At 56.9% G+C, this 16,522-nt stretch overlaps 1 long non-coding RNA gene across 1 annotated transcript; it reads left to right on the top strand.

Annotated features, from left to right (window-relative positions):
* The first annotated feature begins 13,262 nt into the window (after positions 1 to 13,262).
* LOC117311180 (uncharacterized) lies at positions 13,263 to 16,161 on the top strand. The gene is made up of 2 exons (XR_004525437.1): positions 13,263 to 13,531; positions 15,408 to 16,161. It is a non-coding gene; the product is annotated as an uncharacterized lncRNA (long non-coding RNA).
* Positions 16,162 to 16,522: the final 361 nt, after the last annotated feature.

Raw genomic sequence — 16,522 nt, 5'->3', positions numbered from 1 at the left:
CTCACCTGCCCCTCCCCACTCCCTCCTGCAGGCTCAGAGGTAGGAACCAAAGTTGTCATCTTGTGACAAAAGACTGTAAGCTAAGAGTGGTGGGGAGGGGACAGAAAGAGCCTGGGGTCCACGAGGGCCTCCCTGAGCTGTGGAACGAACACCAGCACGGCCTGCCTCCAGGCTTCTTGCTAAGTGAGAAAAAGAGCCTCATTTGTTGTAGTCGCCGTTAGCCGGGTTTGCTGCAACTTGCCTCCAATATCATTCCTAATTTATAAGCCCAGGTACTGGCCCACAGAGGAAATCTGAACGCACCGTAGAAATTTAAATCACTGAGTCATGTTCTAAACATTGCAGGTCCCCTCCTAGGCGCCCTCAGGAGGTGACCCAGGACTGACCACTGCCCCCTCCATGCCCCCACCCCTGACCTTGGCCGTCCCGTGCTCGGAGCATTTTACGCTGTTGCCATAGACACGTGTAACACTCCCATCAGACCGTAAGCTCCTGAACCCTGGGGCCCAGTACGGAACTGACTTGGGGAGGTGATCAGATACTGTTCGAAGGACTGTGTGAGGGGCCTGTATGCACGGGATGATACTTTTCCATCCTGGGAGTCCGTAAGTCTTAGTTGAAATGGGGGATCGCGTGGGCAAAATTGGGAATTCAGTTGGTGGTGAGCCGGGAGGCTGGTTCTCTGGGGAATAAAAAGCCCTGGTGTGTAGCATTTGCCAATTTCCCTGGTATAAATACTCCCACCGTGGCCAGTTTCAAACTGCCGGGTGTGCAACCACCGACTCACAAAAGCTCTTGGCGATTTCGCGGTTGGTTCTTGCGAGCCCGTACAAGCCATCTTCAGAACATAGCTCATTTCCAATCCCCTTCCTTCCTTTTTTCCTTCCTTCCCTCCCCCTCCCTCTCTCGCCTCCCAGGACCCGTCTGGGTGCTGGGCCCCTGGTAACTGACTCTGCTGTTCTGGTGGGGCAGATGGTCCCGTCCATAGAAACAACACAGTCATTCAATAGAAGGGAATGATTGTACTCCGATGAAGAAGATGCGGCGGTCAGAGAAGGGGCCCCTGCTCCAGCCTTGGGGGAGGCAGTTAGGACAGCCTGGAGGAAGCATGGGGTGTCTCCGCTGAGACTCCAGAAAAAGTGAGCTTTGCCCAGCAGAGGCTTGGGGGGAGGGGTCACTCCCAACAGGAGGAACTGGGGAGTCTGGGTGTCTGCCCTGGAGACGGGGAGGGGAGAGGGCAGAGCGTGGGCAGTGCCGATGTGGTGAGGGGCTTGGCCTTCGTCCCAAGGGCAAGGTTAAGCTATTTCTTTTTAAGTGGGGAAGGAGCAGATTGGCATTTTAATAAGCTTCCCCCAAGTGCAGAGAGGAGGGGGCAGGCAGGCTGCGGGCCAGTCCTCGTGGAGGGAGAGGGAAGGATGCAGGGAGCATTGATGAGACCGCCATGCTGCAGGCTCAGGACCGAAACAGGCAGTGATGGGGGGTGGGGGGAGGGGCGCTGTCAGAGGAGGGTCAAGAGCTTGGCCACCTAGTGGATGCTGGTGCCTCTTTCCAGGATGGGGAAAAAATGGGAGGGGGAGTGAGATCTGGGGGAAAGAAGGAAAACTCTTGCCTCCTCCTGGCTTCTCCCTGGTGGGCGGCTCTGTTCCAGGGCCGGGGGGCCCTTGCGCAAGGCCCAGCCTGCCATCGCTTAGTAGAGGAATGGGTAAGAGGTAGATCAGATAGGCGGTGGCCGTATCTATACGCACAGGGGACTGACGGGTCCTGACACGATGGGGTGCTGGGAGGGTACCCCATAAACCAGCCAGGGGAAAACAGGAACCCCAGCTTGAGACGTGGAACAGCTCAAGGCTGAGAGGACTTTGAACACCAGGGAGAAAAATGGGTCTGAAAGTGAGCGATCAGGGGCCCTTGGGCTGGGACCCCATGGCCAGGCTCTGAGTCATCCCCCCTGCATTTGGGGGGCTGCAGGGGTGGCGGGAAGGCCAGCTCCGGGCTGTTTTCCTGGGCACAGGGACACAGCCATTCCCCAGGCCAGACAGGTACACAGGATTAATAAGGCTGACACGCTCTCCCAGGGGTGTGCGCTCCCCCGGGGGTGTGCAGCGGGGCTAGCAGCGCGGCCTGAGCCATCAATCACTGGCCCCTAATAGCTCTGTAGCTTGCTCCCCCCGCCGGATTTAAAGCGAGGATCCAGGCCGCCGGCAGAAAGATGCCGCAGCCCTTAACCACCGTAATTATGAAGTCTTCGTGGAAAGAGATGCTTATCGTTAATGTTAAGTGAACAGAGCAGGAGACCAGATGCCCTGCCGGTGTGTGTGCAGCCGTGTCCGCAAACGCCTGCCTAGAAATAGGGGGGCCAGGAGAGCTGCCACTTCCATGGTGGGAGCCGGAGGGGACAATCTGCGGCTTTGAACAGTTCAAAACCGCAATTAGTAACATGGACGCATCATCCTTTTATTAAAAAGTGTATCTTTTTTTTTTGTCTGATTATTAAAGGAATCAGCTCACTGTGGAATCAGTGGGAATTGTGTGAGTACAAAGAAGAAAATTAAAATCCCCGTGATCCCACCCAGAGGCAGATCACCGGCGTGAACGCGCTGCAGTGGTTTTGTTCCCACGGCTCTGTGCCTATCTGTTTGCTTTGGGTTGTTTTTACACTATGGAGATGATTCATTGTATTTTTAATACTTTTTTTTTTTTCTGTGGTACGCGGGCCTCTGACTGTTGTGGCCTCTCCCGTTGCGGAGCACAGGCTCCGGACGCGCAGGCTCAGCGGCCATGGCTCACGGGCCCAGCCGCTCCGCGGCATGTGGGATCTTCCCGGACCGGGGCACGAACCCGTGTCCCCTGCATCGGCAGGCGGACTCTCAACCACTGCGCCACCAGGGAAGCCCCACTTTCCAGTTTTGTTCACTGCTGTGTGCGTGGAGCCTAGAACAGGGTCTGACCCAGCGTATTGTGAAGTAAGCGACTTGTCTCAGGTGTGGGGCTGAACTGATCGTGAAAATTTTGTCCATTTGACCAGTAAATCCAATTTACGAGGGGAGAAAGGAGAATAGTTTATACACCTAAAATCATTATAGACCTGTGCCCCCCGAACCTAGCAAGATCGACCGTCTGTTCCATGCACACCTCAGGAGCCCCTCGGGCATGCAGGGTCAATGACAGGAGCCATGGAGGGGACCCGCCTCACCCCAGCCTCCACATTCCTAAGAGGTAGAGACACCATTGGCGGCTTGAGGAAAACCTGAGCGTCCCTGGGGTTTCCGGGGCATCCGGTGGAGCCCCTGGAGGAGGAAGCTCCCCTCCAGCTGTGGTTCTCTGTGGCTTAGAAAGGCAGGGACACACCTAAGGTTTGTGACGGCTCTGTCCTGGAAAGGCTTTCTGGGTCAGGGGTGGTAGCTTGAGCAGAAGTGTGGAGGCCAGAGGGCCCCTGGTCCAGCTGGTTTGAAATGCAGGTTGCTTTTTTTCTGGTGCTTTCCATCTTGTGTGCCCGACTCCCTCTTTGAAGAAAAAAGACTTCTTGCTTTCCATGATTACTGCCCACTCTTCCTCCAAGATCCAGTGCCACTTCCTTCAGGAAGGCCTCCTTGGTTTCTTGGACTGAGCCAGCTCTCCTACTCCAGGCCTGCAGCACTTAGCACTACTGAGATGCCAGAGTCACATGATTGATTGGTTCACATGTGTTGCCCCCCTCCCCCACTCCCACCAGTAGACCATCAGCCCCATGGTGCTGGGGATGTTTTGCTCACTGTCACCAGTGCCAAGCCCAGGGTCCCCCCGCGGTGGCGCCCAGTGGTTGAAGAACAGAGCTCACAGTCTTCACGACCTGTCAACCCACTTTAGGAGTAGGGGGTTCAGGGGCCCAGGCACCTGCATCCCCTGCCCCACGGGGCTCCGGCCTCTGTTCTCTGCTTGTCTCTCAGCTACTTTGTTGCAAAGTTCTGGGCACGGAGGGGAAGTTTCTAGGGACTCTGGCTTTTGTTTCTTTCTTTTTTTTTCTGGTGACCTTTCCATGTAATTAAAAGGCAGCTATTCCAGGAGGCGAGGCAGCCGGAAGCAGAGACGCTGCTCTCTGTGTACGTGTGTGGAAATTTATTGTCTGGAGCACAGAATTCTGCTGGAGGCTGCTGTGCTGAAAACATCTGCTGCTTCACTGCGGGTGGGGGGTGGTAAAGACCCCGATCCAGAAAACGTCCCCCCTGCAGGCCTGCAGACCAGCAGGGTGCACGGCTGGGCTCACTGACCCTCGAGCGGTCCCGCATGGGGGATGGCGCCTCTGCTTTTTTCTCGGGAGACTAGCTCTCCTGAAGGCCCATCAGCCCAGTGATGTCCATGGGGTCGGCCTCACCCGGGCGGCCACTGGGTTGATGAGCCGTGCCCCGCCCCCACCCCCGCCCCAGGATTCAGGTTTGCGGCCTTTGTCCGTCAGCACAGAGCCGGCGCTGGGGGGCCCTGGGGGGCACAGCACAGCCCTGCCCTTTTCTTGGATGTGGAATCTCATGCTCGGGCCCCTCCTTGGCTTGCCGTTTGAGGGGGACTCCCCTTGCACTAGAACTAGAGGCAATGTCAGGGAGATGAATGTCCAGCTTAGGGAAACGTGTTTCTAGACAGCCCAGGCCAGAGCACGGTGGGTGTAGCCCTCGCCTGGGAGGACCTGGTTCAGATCCCAGCACCCACTTCTTCGTTTGCCACATGACTCTGGATGAGAACCAACCCCTCCTCTGTCGGGGCCTAGCCTGCTCCCCACAAAGGTTGTGTGCACAGCACTCCCTCACTCCACTCTGGTCTAAGAATGCTGGGAAAGTTTATTTTCTGGACAGAAATCCTTCCTGGGCTGTGCCTTCCCTGAGCTGGGTCTGGGGCCCGTCTCTTCCTTCTGGTTCAGGTCAGCACCTCCCCAGAATGGTACCCCTCCCTCCAGTTGCTGGGCCCCTGGGTGCAAGGTCTAGAGGTCCTGCGGCCCCTGAGCCCCCTGCCTGGCCAGGCCTCCACCCCTTGGCTCTCCGTAGCTGCAGCTGCTGAGGATAATGCAGGCCTGGCCTGGGCCCAGCTCCCCTGTGCCACGGAGAATTGCAATTTAGCAAGTCCGTCAAAATCCCGAGGCAGGAGCCCAGAGCCACATCTGTGACATCAAGGCATCCCAGCGGCATCAGGGGCCTTCCGTCCCCATCCGCCTCCTCGCCCTGGTCCACTTCCCACAGGCCTGGATTAGGCCCCAGCAGCTGGGCGGGGGCGGGGGCCAGGGGAGCCGGGGGCGCAGGGCTGGGCGCCCAGGCCAGTGGGGCCCTGGGTCTCTCTGGCCCAGCCTTGCCACGTGGTCCCTGGTAGGGTGCTGCGCCCTGGACCTCAGGCATCCCATCGGTAAATGGGGGCGGAGTCTGCCTGCCCATCCATGGGGTCCTGGAGGCGGTAGCCACGCCCTGGCAAACCCACATGCCAACAAAGAGGGGCTGGTGGAGGGCTCTGAGGGTCTCGGAAGAGCTCAGGTCACTCAGGAAGGGGGTGAGTGGAGATGACATTGCAAGTGGGGCCTCAGGGCGGGAAGGGGCTGAAGCTGGAACGCGGTGGGTGAGTCTGGTGGTCAGGATCTTGCACTGGGCCTCAGGAGCTGGCAGAGCTGAGGCAGGAAAAAGAGAGAAGCTGGGGCCTCGGCGGACTGTGCGCAGGCCCCTCCTCTGCCTTCTCTGCTTAGAAACTAAGAATGTGGTGTTTGTAGCAACCTATGTGGCCCCTTAAAGCATCTCTGATGTGTACCAGGCACTTGCATGGCCAGGAACAGCACAGGCCTCAGGAACCACAAGGCCGAAGGGCCAAATCCCTCCCTCCAGACCCCCTGAGGATCAGAGCCTCTGCAGACCAGAGCGCAGGGCACACACAGAATCCCAGAATCCCACACACAGATTTGCTTGCCTCCAGGGATGGAGAGCTCACTACCTCATTGGGAGCCAATTCCTTCGTGGAGGAGTTCTCATCATTAGGAAAGAGCTTTCTAGAACTGCTCTTGGGTCCCAGTGCATCTGGAGATGGCAACCTGAACCTCCTGGCCTCTTTCCTCCAGACCAAGCCTCAAAGCTTCTTTTATCTGTTCCTGCATGACGCACTTCAGTGCCTTCCTCTGAACAGGAGTCATTTGTCAACTTCTCCCGGAACTGAGCGTTAGTGCCCCAGCTGTAGTCTGCAGCAGACTCTCACCTCCCTAGCTGTGAAGACCATGCTCCTATTAATTAAACCCTAGGTGTCTTTTTCTGACCCATCACACTGTTGAGTCTTGCACAGAGTGGGGTTGGTCATTCTGATGGGGATAATGGATGAAGCAGGAGGACAACATGTGCAGCTTGGGGAAACTGAGGCCCAGAGAAGAAGGACCCTGCTCAGAGTTACACAGTGCACCATCAGTAGGGCTGGGGGAAGAACCAGAGCTCCTGCCTGTCCTCTTAGGACACGGTGCCTTCATCTAGACAGAGAGAAGGGCCCCCATGCACCCTTCGCTCCCTCCTCCTCCCTCTGCTCTCCCGCCTTCACTTCCTGAGAACCTCCAAGCTAAGCCAGAGAAGGTGAGGCCCACGGCCTTCAGATGGTCATGATTACGCGTGGAGGGGTGAGCGCAGGGCAGGAGGGGACCCGGGCCCCATGTCCTGCTAACTGTTCCAGGGAATCAGCAGCGCCCAGGGGCTTGGGGGCCAAGGTCCTGCACAGCTGACCTCGTCCAGCTCATTCTGCAAACTCTGGGTGTTTCTGAGATCGCTGGGCCTGCACATTCCTTTCTGCTGAGGGAACTCCCGGCAAGTGTGGAGAGGCACCGGCCAGCTCCAGGAGGGTTTCTGGTGGGAAAAGAAAGGCAACTCGCGTTCGCTGGGTGCTAATGTGCACCAGGTGCCGATGCGAGGGAGGGGGGCGTCTCTCCTGTGCCACTCGGCCGTGTTCTCCTTGCCGAGGGGGCAGTGACCTGACATGGGGGTGGTGCAGGACTGTCGACAAAAGACTTAGCTCACGGGGGGGCCCAGCTCAGAGCCCGGAGCCCGTGGGCGGCCACTGAGTCTCGCTGTTACTGTCACCAGCCCCGTAGCAGATCTGGGATTCGAACCCGTGTCCACGAGCCAGGGCAGCGCCTCCATGGTAGGTGGTAAAGGCCACGCTGTTCCGGAATGGCTGCCTTCCTGCATCGCCACCAGTCTGGTCCCCGACCTGAGGCTTCCAGTGGTCCTGGGGAAGCAGTGGGTGTGGGGCTATGGCCTTGGCCTCTGTCCCAGCAGAGAACATTCCACAGTGGGAAGCTGCAGCCTTGGGCCCCCCTCCCCCTCCCCCCTCCCCCCTCCGCCCTCCCCCCTCCCCCCTCCGCCCTCCCTGCCCCTGCCCCTGCCCCCGCCCCACCAGAGGCCGTGCGGGTGTCCTACGGGCAGGCTGCCGCCACCGCTGCAGAGGGCTGGCCGGCAGCCCTTGAGTTTCCACCAACTAATAATTTTTACAAACCTCCAGCCTCGTAAAAAAGTGCACAGTGGCCCGAACAACCTTGGCCGCGAGCCTTGTGGGAAAGCGGAGGCACTGAGGCTGGGCACCAGTGATCTTGGCCAGAGGCCACCTGTACTCGGGATCTTTCCCTCGGGCCTCAGACCCGGACCTGTCCACTGTGGCCCTTCGGATGAAGGCTGCCCCACTAAGTGGCTCAAGGAGGTCCTCCGTGCCGGCCACCCAGCCCCGCCACCCCCATGGCCTCCCATCTGGAGCTCTTGGCCCACCGCCCTGAGCCGCCTGTAACCCACCCCTGTGCTCCCCTCCCGCTGGGCACAGGGCTTTGCATGTGCTGTTCCTTCTGCACAGAATGCCCTTCCCCTCCCTCCACAGGAATGCAGAGATAATGACATGTCTTTATCCAAGAGGGCCTCCTGTGCCTGGGGACCTCGGAGGAAGGGACATGTGTCTGCCTTGATGTTCTCCAAACAAGGGATGGGGTGTCCAGGAGAGAAGGAAGGCAGGGCAGGTGCTAGGGGCCCCGAAGCCTGAGCCCCGTCCTGGGAGTCACTGGGGAGCTCCTTGCGGGAGGGGGTGGAGCTGGGCACGGGAGACCAGACAGGCGGGAGGACAGGGGAGTGGGTGGGCTGGAGGGAGGCTGCTGAGGCAGAAGTTTGGAGACTAGAGATTACCTGGACCTGAGGGATGAGGGAGCTGGGTTAAGTGGAGGCAGGCAAGCACTTTCCGCTTTGGCCCCCGATCCCAGGAGATGGGATCCTGAGTCACAGGTGCCAGGTGTGTGATTCTGGGGTGCTTGGTGGCGGCAGGGTCCATGAGGCGGGGGTGGCCCCGGGGGCGAGCTCAGGCTTGAGCGGCAGACAGGGTCTGGGATTCCCGGGCACACAGGTGGGGTGTAAACGCTGGGGGAGGATAGTCTTGGGGGGGCGTGTCACAGAGAGAGGGCTGGGCATCCAGGATGACCCTTGAGGAAAGTCTGGGAGGGTTTCCAAAGAAGCAGGAGGAGACCCCGGTGGGTCCCAAAGCCAAGAGAAGACAGTGTTTTCACAGGAGCGAATGAGCAGCTGCAGGGGCTGGGGTCAGGGGACGGCAATGACCGGAGCCATGAGGGGCATCCGTCAGACTTAGCACTCTGGGCTCATGGGCACCCTTGTGAGGGTGGAGGCAACAGGGGGTGGGAGCAGCTCTGTGAAGGGGGAGCACCTCACCCTGGGACCCTGGTGCCCGGATGAGCAGCTGGCGGTGGAAGGTTCCCTCGGGCCCCTTTTCCTGTCCCTCCATCCGCTGCCAGGGACTCTCCGGTGAGGGGGTCGAGTCTCCAAAGGACCTGGATCAGCTCCTGGTAGGCAGCTGGGGCCATGGAGGGGGGACACCGTCCTCCCCCGCAGGATGGAAGAGCAGCCGCATGCTCCCGGGGCGTGGTGAAGCCCCGCTCGTAGGTTTCCCTGCACCTGCGGGAGGTGGTCAGGGCCCCTTGGTAGTCATGCCGTAGCTGCAGGTGGGGATTCAGCGTCCCCGGCGCAGGAGGCCTCTCTGGGAGCCCGATTTACGGGCCGCCCCTTGGTGCACCCGGATCTGGCCCTTCTCTAAGTGCGTGTTCAATCCAATTAAAAGTGCTGGAGGTCAGAGGAAACGTCAATTACCTGAGTCTCTCGGCAGCTGTCCCCACACTCAATACGCCCGAGAGGCTGGGAGCCACGTTCCTCCTCTCCCACCTACAGAGTGGCCGATGGGGAGGCCGACCCAGTCTCCAGGAGGGTCACTGGCCTCAGTGGCCCCATCTGTAAATGGGGACTCTGGGTATGGGAAAGCAGGACTGGAGGCCCACGTCCCCTGAATCTTGGTGGGAGGGTCTGTAGTGTGTTGCCTACTGCCAGGACTTCTGGGGGGTCTTGTCCCAAGCAAGGGTCTTCCTGCGGCTGACCTTAAAGACAGGCCTATGGGACCCGGGCACAGCCAGCCCACAGGGAGGGAGCCAGGCCCACCTCCTGCCCTCTCTGCATGTCACTGACCACCGTGCCTCAGTTTCGTCTCTGGAAACCTCTCTCCAGGGTCAGTGTGTGTGAGAGGCTCAACTCTGCTCCCAACTCAGACATGTTTTTATAACCTGCTTCGTATTTGTACCCCTGTGTTCACAGCAGCACTACTCACAACAGCCAAAAAGTGAAGCAACTCCATGTCCATCGACGTATGAACAGATAAACGAAACGTGGTCCCTCCATACGGTGGAATATTTTCAACCTTGGAAAGGAAGGAAATTCCAACGCAGGCTACAACGTGGATGAACCTTGAGGACGTGATGCTCAGTGAAATGAGCCAGACACAGAAGGACCGATGTTGTAGGATTCTGCTCACATGACGTACATAGAGCAGGCAAGTTCCTGGAGACAGGAAATGTAAAGGTGGTTTCCAGGGGCTCGGGGAGGGAGAGGATGGGGAATTACTGTTTGCTGGGGACAGAATTCCAGGTTGGGTAGATGAAAACATTGTAGGATGCCTGGTGACGATGGCTGCACAGCCATGTGAACGTATGGAAAGCCGCTGGAGCGCACACTTAAAAATGGTTAAGATGGCAAGTTTTCTGATTTGTATATTGTACCACAACCGAGAAAAAATCAAGATTTGTATTTCACGAAGTGTTTATTAAACCAGGGTGCCTCACAGCCCGGAGAGCGGATTGCTCGCGTCACCAGCCCGCACGTCATTTTTCTTTTCTCCTTTTCCCCCTCCCTTCACGCTTGCCAGTAAAAGCCACCTCCTTAGGGAACCGTCTGAGAATTAAGCCCGGATCTCCTGGCATCTAGCCCAGAGCTCCCGGGAAGGGACCGGATGAGCCCGGCTTGGGAAGAGACTGCAGAAGGTAGGGGTCTTGGCGACACCCTTCTAGCTGGAAAACCGCCCAAAGCTCTCTGCCAGCCGCCCACCTAGCCCGGGTCAGAGAAAGCCAGACAATTACTGGATGGACCAGAGTCGTGCAGCCTTGTCGGCCCCTGCGATATCAGATGCTTCGGAGACCTCCGCTGTCTCCCTGCTCAGCTGACACCAGCCTTTAGAGAACAAGCAAGTCAGAGGATGGAATTAATTTCCTAAAATTGAGTGTTATATCGAAAAGTCACCTCAGCATCTCTCGCCGGGGAGGAAGAAGAAATGGCCATTTGGTCCTTGCTCTCTTGATAGCTCATTGCGGCTTGCACTCAAATCTTTAGTTTTGGGATGAAATGTATGAAATTGTCTTCTCTGTAGGGCAGAGATGATAGAATCTAGGCAATTTTATGTGGTTCTATCTATTCGAAATAACTATGAAAATACTGTACCAGAGAAAAAGGGAGAAAAATACCTCTGCTATCTATTTTCTGGGTAAGTGGTATGACTGAGATTCACATCAGATTATTTTGCATCTACTGAATTAGCCGAATGCAGTCAACCCTTGAACAACACGAGAGTTATGGGCGCCGACGCTCCGTCCAAAATCTGCATATGACCTCTAGTGGCCCCTTCGTATCCGTGGTTTCTCCATATCCAAGGTTCTGCGTCTGAGGATTCGACCAACCTCAGATCACGTAGTAAATAGTATTTACTATTGAAAAAAATCTGCATAGAAGTAGACCTGCGCAGTTCAAACCTGTGTTGTTTAAGGGTCAACTGTATATACCTTTAATTACAATCCCAGAGACAAACTCGTCCCAAGGGCGGGAGGGGGATGTGAAAATGACATGGCCCCTTTAGAGGCGCATGTGAAAATAGGTACAAAGAGTTGTTATATATGTGTTGAGGCCCAGTAGTCCAGCAATCCTACTTCTGGAAATGTGCTCCTAAGAAAACCCCCCTAAGAAACCCTCGTACCCTGTTGGTAGGACTGTCAATTGGCACACCCTCTGTGGAAAACGGTATGGAGGTTCCTTAAAAAATGAAACCTAGAACTACCATATGCTCCAGCAATCCCACTCTTGGGTATATATCTGGAAAAAACAAAAACACTAATTTGAAAAGATATATGTTCACAGCAGCACTATTTACAGTAGGCAAGACATGGAAACAGCCCGAGTGCCCATCAACAGATGATTGGATTAAGAGGATGTGTTTTACACACACACACACACACACACACACACACACACACACACACACACAATGGAGTATTACTCAGCCACACACACACAAAAAGAAATACTGCCAATTGCAGCAACGTGGATGGACCTAGAGGATATTATGCTTAGTGAAGTAAGTCAAACAGAGAAAGACAAATACTATATATCACTTACATGTGGAATGTGAAAAACAATAATATGCATGTATATGCAAAACAGAAACAGACTCACAGACATAGAAAATAAACTGTGGTTACCAAAGCAGGGAGGGACAAATTAGGGGTATGGGATTAACAGATACAAACTACTATATATAAAATAGATGAGCAACGAGGATTTACTGTAGAGCACAGGGAATTATAGCCATTGTCTTGTAATAACCTATAACGGAATATAATGTGCAAAAATACTGAATCACTTTGCTGTGCACCTGAAACTAACACAATGTTGTAAATCAATTATATTTCAATTAAAAAAAAAACCACCCAAGAAAAGCAAAAAGGCATTTGCATGAAGATGTTCACTGCAGTGTGAGTCAGACTCTGAAAAACAGACCTAGACCTTTACTTCCAATGGCAGGGGGATAACCGAGCTGGTAACGAGCCACAGGGAAGCAGAATTTGGAGGCTCTTCCAAATCAGACCCGGGCGGTGCCCGAGCCCCCTGGTGACCCTGCCGCGGGAAGGTTTTCCTCCAGAGTCTGTTACTTGGGTTGGTTGCACTACAGTTCAAATATGTCAGTTTCACTACTCCAGAGTGGAAACTTCAGGGGTTAGACCTGTGTGTGTGTGTGCATGTGCGTGTGTGTGTGCACACTTCTTAAACTAGAAAATGGAGATGGCTAATGAAACATGACAAAATGAAAAAGCAGAGAGCAACCGTGGTCGTGCCTTTGACTGCGGTGGGCAGAGAGCAGACAAGGCAGCCGAGCGCAGCGGAGCAGAGGGGGCGGGGTCAGGCCGGCGCTTCTTCCTCCTGTCAGCATTGACTTCCGTGCTTAATGTTCATAACTTTTTTTAAGGTGAAGAGCCAGGAAAGCTGCCCCCCGTCTGTGCTCAGACTTGTGAGGTTGCCTCATACTTCCCATCCCTGCCAGATCTCCTCTGGTCCCTCCTAGGACCTCCCAGAGCCTCAAGGGGAACAAACCCTGCCGCCCCCCTTCTACGTCAGCACACCCTCACCGCTGCCACGGCCCCATCAGGCATGTGGGGAGGGGAGGGTGGGAGCAGGCGGTGGCCAGCTGGAGGGGCCTGGGGCTCACCTCTGGGGTGCGGGGTGCACCCCCAACTGACTACACCTACTATCCGCCCAACCCGTGCTAAAGGCAACTCCTCGCCCGCCGCCAGCTGCCCTCTCCAGGCCTGCGAGCTCCTTGCCGGGAGGGGCGGGTTGACTGTCCCCAGCTGGCAGCCACGTCCTCCTGGTCCTGGGGTCCCAGGTGCCCTCCCCTCTCCCAGGACGCCTTGAACCAGTCATCACCCTGGGTCCTGGAGCACGGGTTGGGGGTGAGGGTTCAGGCAGGTGCTCTCTGGGGTCTCCTTCCTCCATCTGACATTCGAGACCTTTTTAATTCTAAGGGAGACCGATTAGCCCCGAGGGAGAAATGGAAGTGACCTGTGTGGGCTGCTCCCCAGAGGCTGCCGAGGATGGGGAGTGAGACCCGGGAAGCTCTCTCTGCTGCTCTGCACCCTCCGTGGGGGGCCCAGGGAGGGATCCCCATGCCCCCCCCCCCCCCACTCGCTGAGCGCATGGGCTCCGGGGAGGTGGCAGAGGCAGCTGTGCATTTCGGGACTGCAAAGCAGGAGGTGAGACTTGGACACGGAATCGTTCAGGACCTGTCAGCTGCAGACCTGCCTGAGCTCATTGTCAAACGTGAGGAATGAAGGGTCTCTCTCAGGCAGGCGCCGTCAGGTGGAGAGATCTTCCTGTGGCCTCCAGTGACCTTGGCGTGGCCAGCTCCCGTCGCTGCCTCAGTGAGTAGCTCCGGGAGCTCCCCGGGAACGACATTTCTGGCTCCACTGGCCCCTCTCCAGGCTGGGAGCCCTGAGGACACCTGGGGATGTCCCGGCCTCCTCTTCTGAATGGCACAGCACCATCAACTCAGCCTCCAGGGTGCCCTTGACCATCTGCCGATCCCAGCCGCGCAGCCAGGGCCCCAGCTGAGGCCACGTCCCTCCCACCCAGACCACCTTCCAGGTGGCCGCCAAGCTCAAGTCTCACATCTATTCTGAGCCTGGGCAAGCGGCCTAGACCTCCACGCTGACCATGCCGCTGCCCTGCCCACAGCTCCCGGGACCCAGCAGCCTCGGGGTTCAGCCTGAGTCCACGGCCCTCTTGAATCGGCCCCATCCCCCTCTGGCTGCACCAGCGGCTCCTCCTGTGGTCCAAACATTCAGGCCTTCGCATCCCCCACCCCACCCTACCCTCCACTGCCTGGCTACCTGTATCCCTCGGGAAGCACAGCTCACCTGTCCTCTCCTCCAGGAAGCCTTCCCTGACCACCACCCTCATAGAACTCCCCATCCTCTGTCCTTGTGACCCCCACCTCCACCCCAGTCTAAATGGGTTTAGTTCCAAGCAACAGGAATGCGAGTGAATGACGGATGAGTAGATGGCCGTGAATGAGTGAGTGAATGAATGAATGACTATATGGATGTGTGAGCTTAGAGATGCCTCTGCAAGGCTTGGGGGTGGGCGAGGGTGCAGCCCACCAGGCCATTCTCCCCACGGCCCCTCGTGACAACGTGGGCCTCTGTCTGACTCACTTCCTGATGCCCACCTCCCCTTCCCAGCAGAAAGCAGAACAGAGGTCTCTGGGGCTTGTGGCAGGGCCGTGGCTCCGGCCCCCTCCATTTCCTCCTGTCAGTGTGGGCGTCCTCCTGTCTCCCCGGCTCAGGGTTGGGGGGGGGATTAATCACCCTGGAAGGCGAGGCCCAGTGGCTGGAGAGGAACGGCGGGGAGAGTGACCTGGTGTTGCTTCCCCGGGAACCTGAGGACACGCGGGGATGGGGGCTGCGTCCCTGGTGGGGTGCTAATCGCTGCAGGTGCCCCCTCCCCTGCTTCTGCAAGGTCCCTGTGAGCCTGTGCAGGGCCCCACCCGCAGGGCGGCCCGCATTAGTATTCCCTGCACGGGCGCCTGCAAAGAAATGACTCACACTCTGATTGACTAATTTGAAAGTAAGCTGTTTTTGCTGCAAGTGGGAAGGTTCAGTGAATCTTAAGAACTAAGCGATGGAGATTTTATTCCTCGTTCTAGACCTTTCCTTCTGTTGGGAAGGCGGCTCTGCCACGGCCGCTGTTCATGACAATAGAAACGTCTTTTGTTGGCTCACCTTCAGTGGGCGCGAGTGAGACGCCGAGTCTCAGCTTAGCTCCCACCTGCTCTGTGGCCTCGGCGAGTTACTTAACCTCCCCAGGATGCCAGGAACAGTGTATAATGAGGATAACTCCAGAGGAAGCACCGCCGCACACAATGTGCGTTTTGTGGGGCGGGGACGAGGCCCAGGCCTGCAGAACCAGGGTGAGGCTCTGGCACGTCCCCGCCTCCTGTGGGCTGGTGGGCTGCAAAGAGGGTGTGCATTTCCCCATGTGTGCGGGGCTTAGGGTAGCCTCCCATTTTACTGATGGGTGATTATCCTCCCATTTTACTAATGGGGGGCCAAGAGGCACAGAGAGGTTAGGTAATTCACCTGAGGTCACACCGCTTCTATGTGCAGAAGGTGGGATGACAACCTAGGCTGTTGGCTGCAGTCTGTCTTCCCAGTTTAGGTCACCCCATTGAGCTAGAGAGGGGGACAGGGGCTGGACCTTTGGAGCTGAGGGATGACTTTTATCTTTGTCCTGTGGCAGGTGGGGTGTGAGAAATCAGACCTGAACACACTGCAGGAAGCAGGAAGGCCCTGGAGGAGGTGACTGAGGAGTGGAGGTTGAAAGCAGAAGTCGGCTGGGCCTGGGTGGTGGCAGAGGAGGCAATGACATGGTGAAATTCAAGACACGCCTCCAAGGTGGACCCAGTGGAACCCTGGCATTCGTTAGGGAGAAGATGAGAGAAAAAGTGGTCAAAGTACTCTTGAGAGTCTGGTTGAACACCTCATCTTTAGGACCCCGACCCCCTACCCTGAATTGCCCACACCCAGTGGGCCACCTGCCTCCCCTCCCTGGCTACCTTCATCAGACACACTGTCTAGGTGTACCGTCCGTCTGTAGCACAGAGGGGGCAGCCCTGGCGAGAGCGACAGCTGCCATCTCCTCCCACGCCCTTCCGTCTGACCTCAGAATGGGGAGGCACAGAGACCGAAGAGGTCAGAGTAGGAATTCTCTGGATCCTGGGCTCTCAGGCCACCGAGTGCGACGCCCTCTGTTCGCTCCATGACTTTGGGAAAGTTTGTCAAACATTCCCTCCTCCAGGTCCCCACCTGCACATGGGAATCCTACTGACCGCTGATTATCATGTGATTCTTACTCTTTACCTTCTTAGCCCTTTCAGGGTTCACGGTCACACACTTCCTCCAGGGCTGAGCGAAGGGATGGGTGGGCTGAGCACTTGGGACAGGCACAGAGGAGGCATTTGATAAAGGTTTGCGGTGATGTTTGTTTTTCCTTACTCGCTGTGTGTCTTTGGACAAGCGGCTCTGCCTCTCTGAAATGAAGCTGTTTTGTCTGCAAAGCAGTGATGACATGGTCCCTGTTTCCCAGGAAGGAATTCGGGACGTCTTGACTAGGTGGCTCATGGAACACTCTTGGCGTGGTTCTGGCCCCTTTCACGGGCTCCGTCAAGGCTCGCTGGGATGATGATGAAGTGGCAGAGCTGGGACTGGCAGCCGGCCTGGGCAGGCTCCCCTGCTCTGCAGCGCCAGCCTCCTCTGCAGCCACCTCACCTTCCCCGGGCAGCACCTTGTACTCTGGCAGCACGAGGATGAGCAGAAAATTGAAAAACTTAATCAAACTAGCATATTACTTTCCTA

The sequence above is a fragment of the Tursiops truncatus genome, chromosome 2 (assembly GCF_011762595.2).
Source record: "Tursiops truncatus isolate mTurTru1 chromosome 2, mTurTru1.mat.Y, whole genome shotgun sequence".
NCBI lineage: Eukaryota > Metazoa > Chordata > Mammalia > Artiodactyla > Delphinidae > Tursiops > Tursiops truncatus.
Note: the sequence above shows the minus strand (reverse complement) of the source record. Positions and strands in the feature narration are given on the sequence as shown.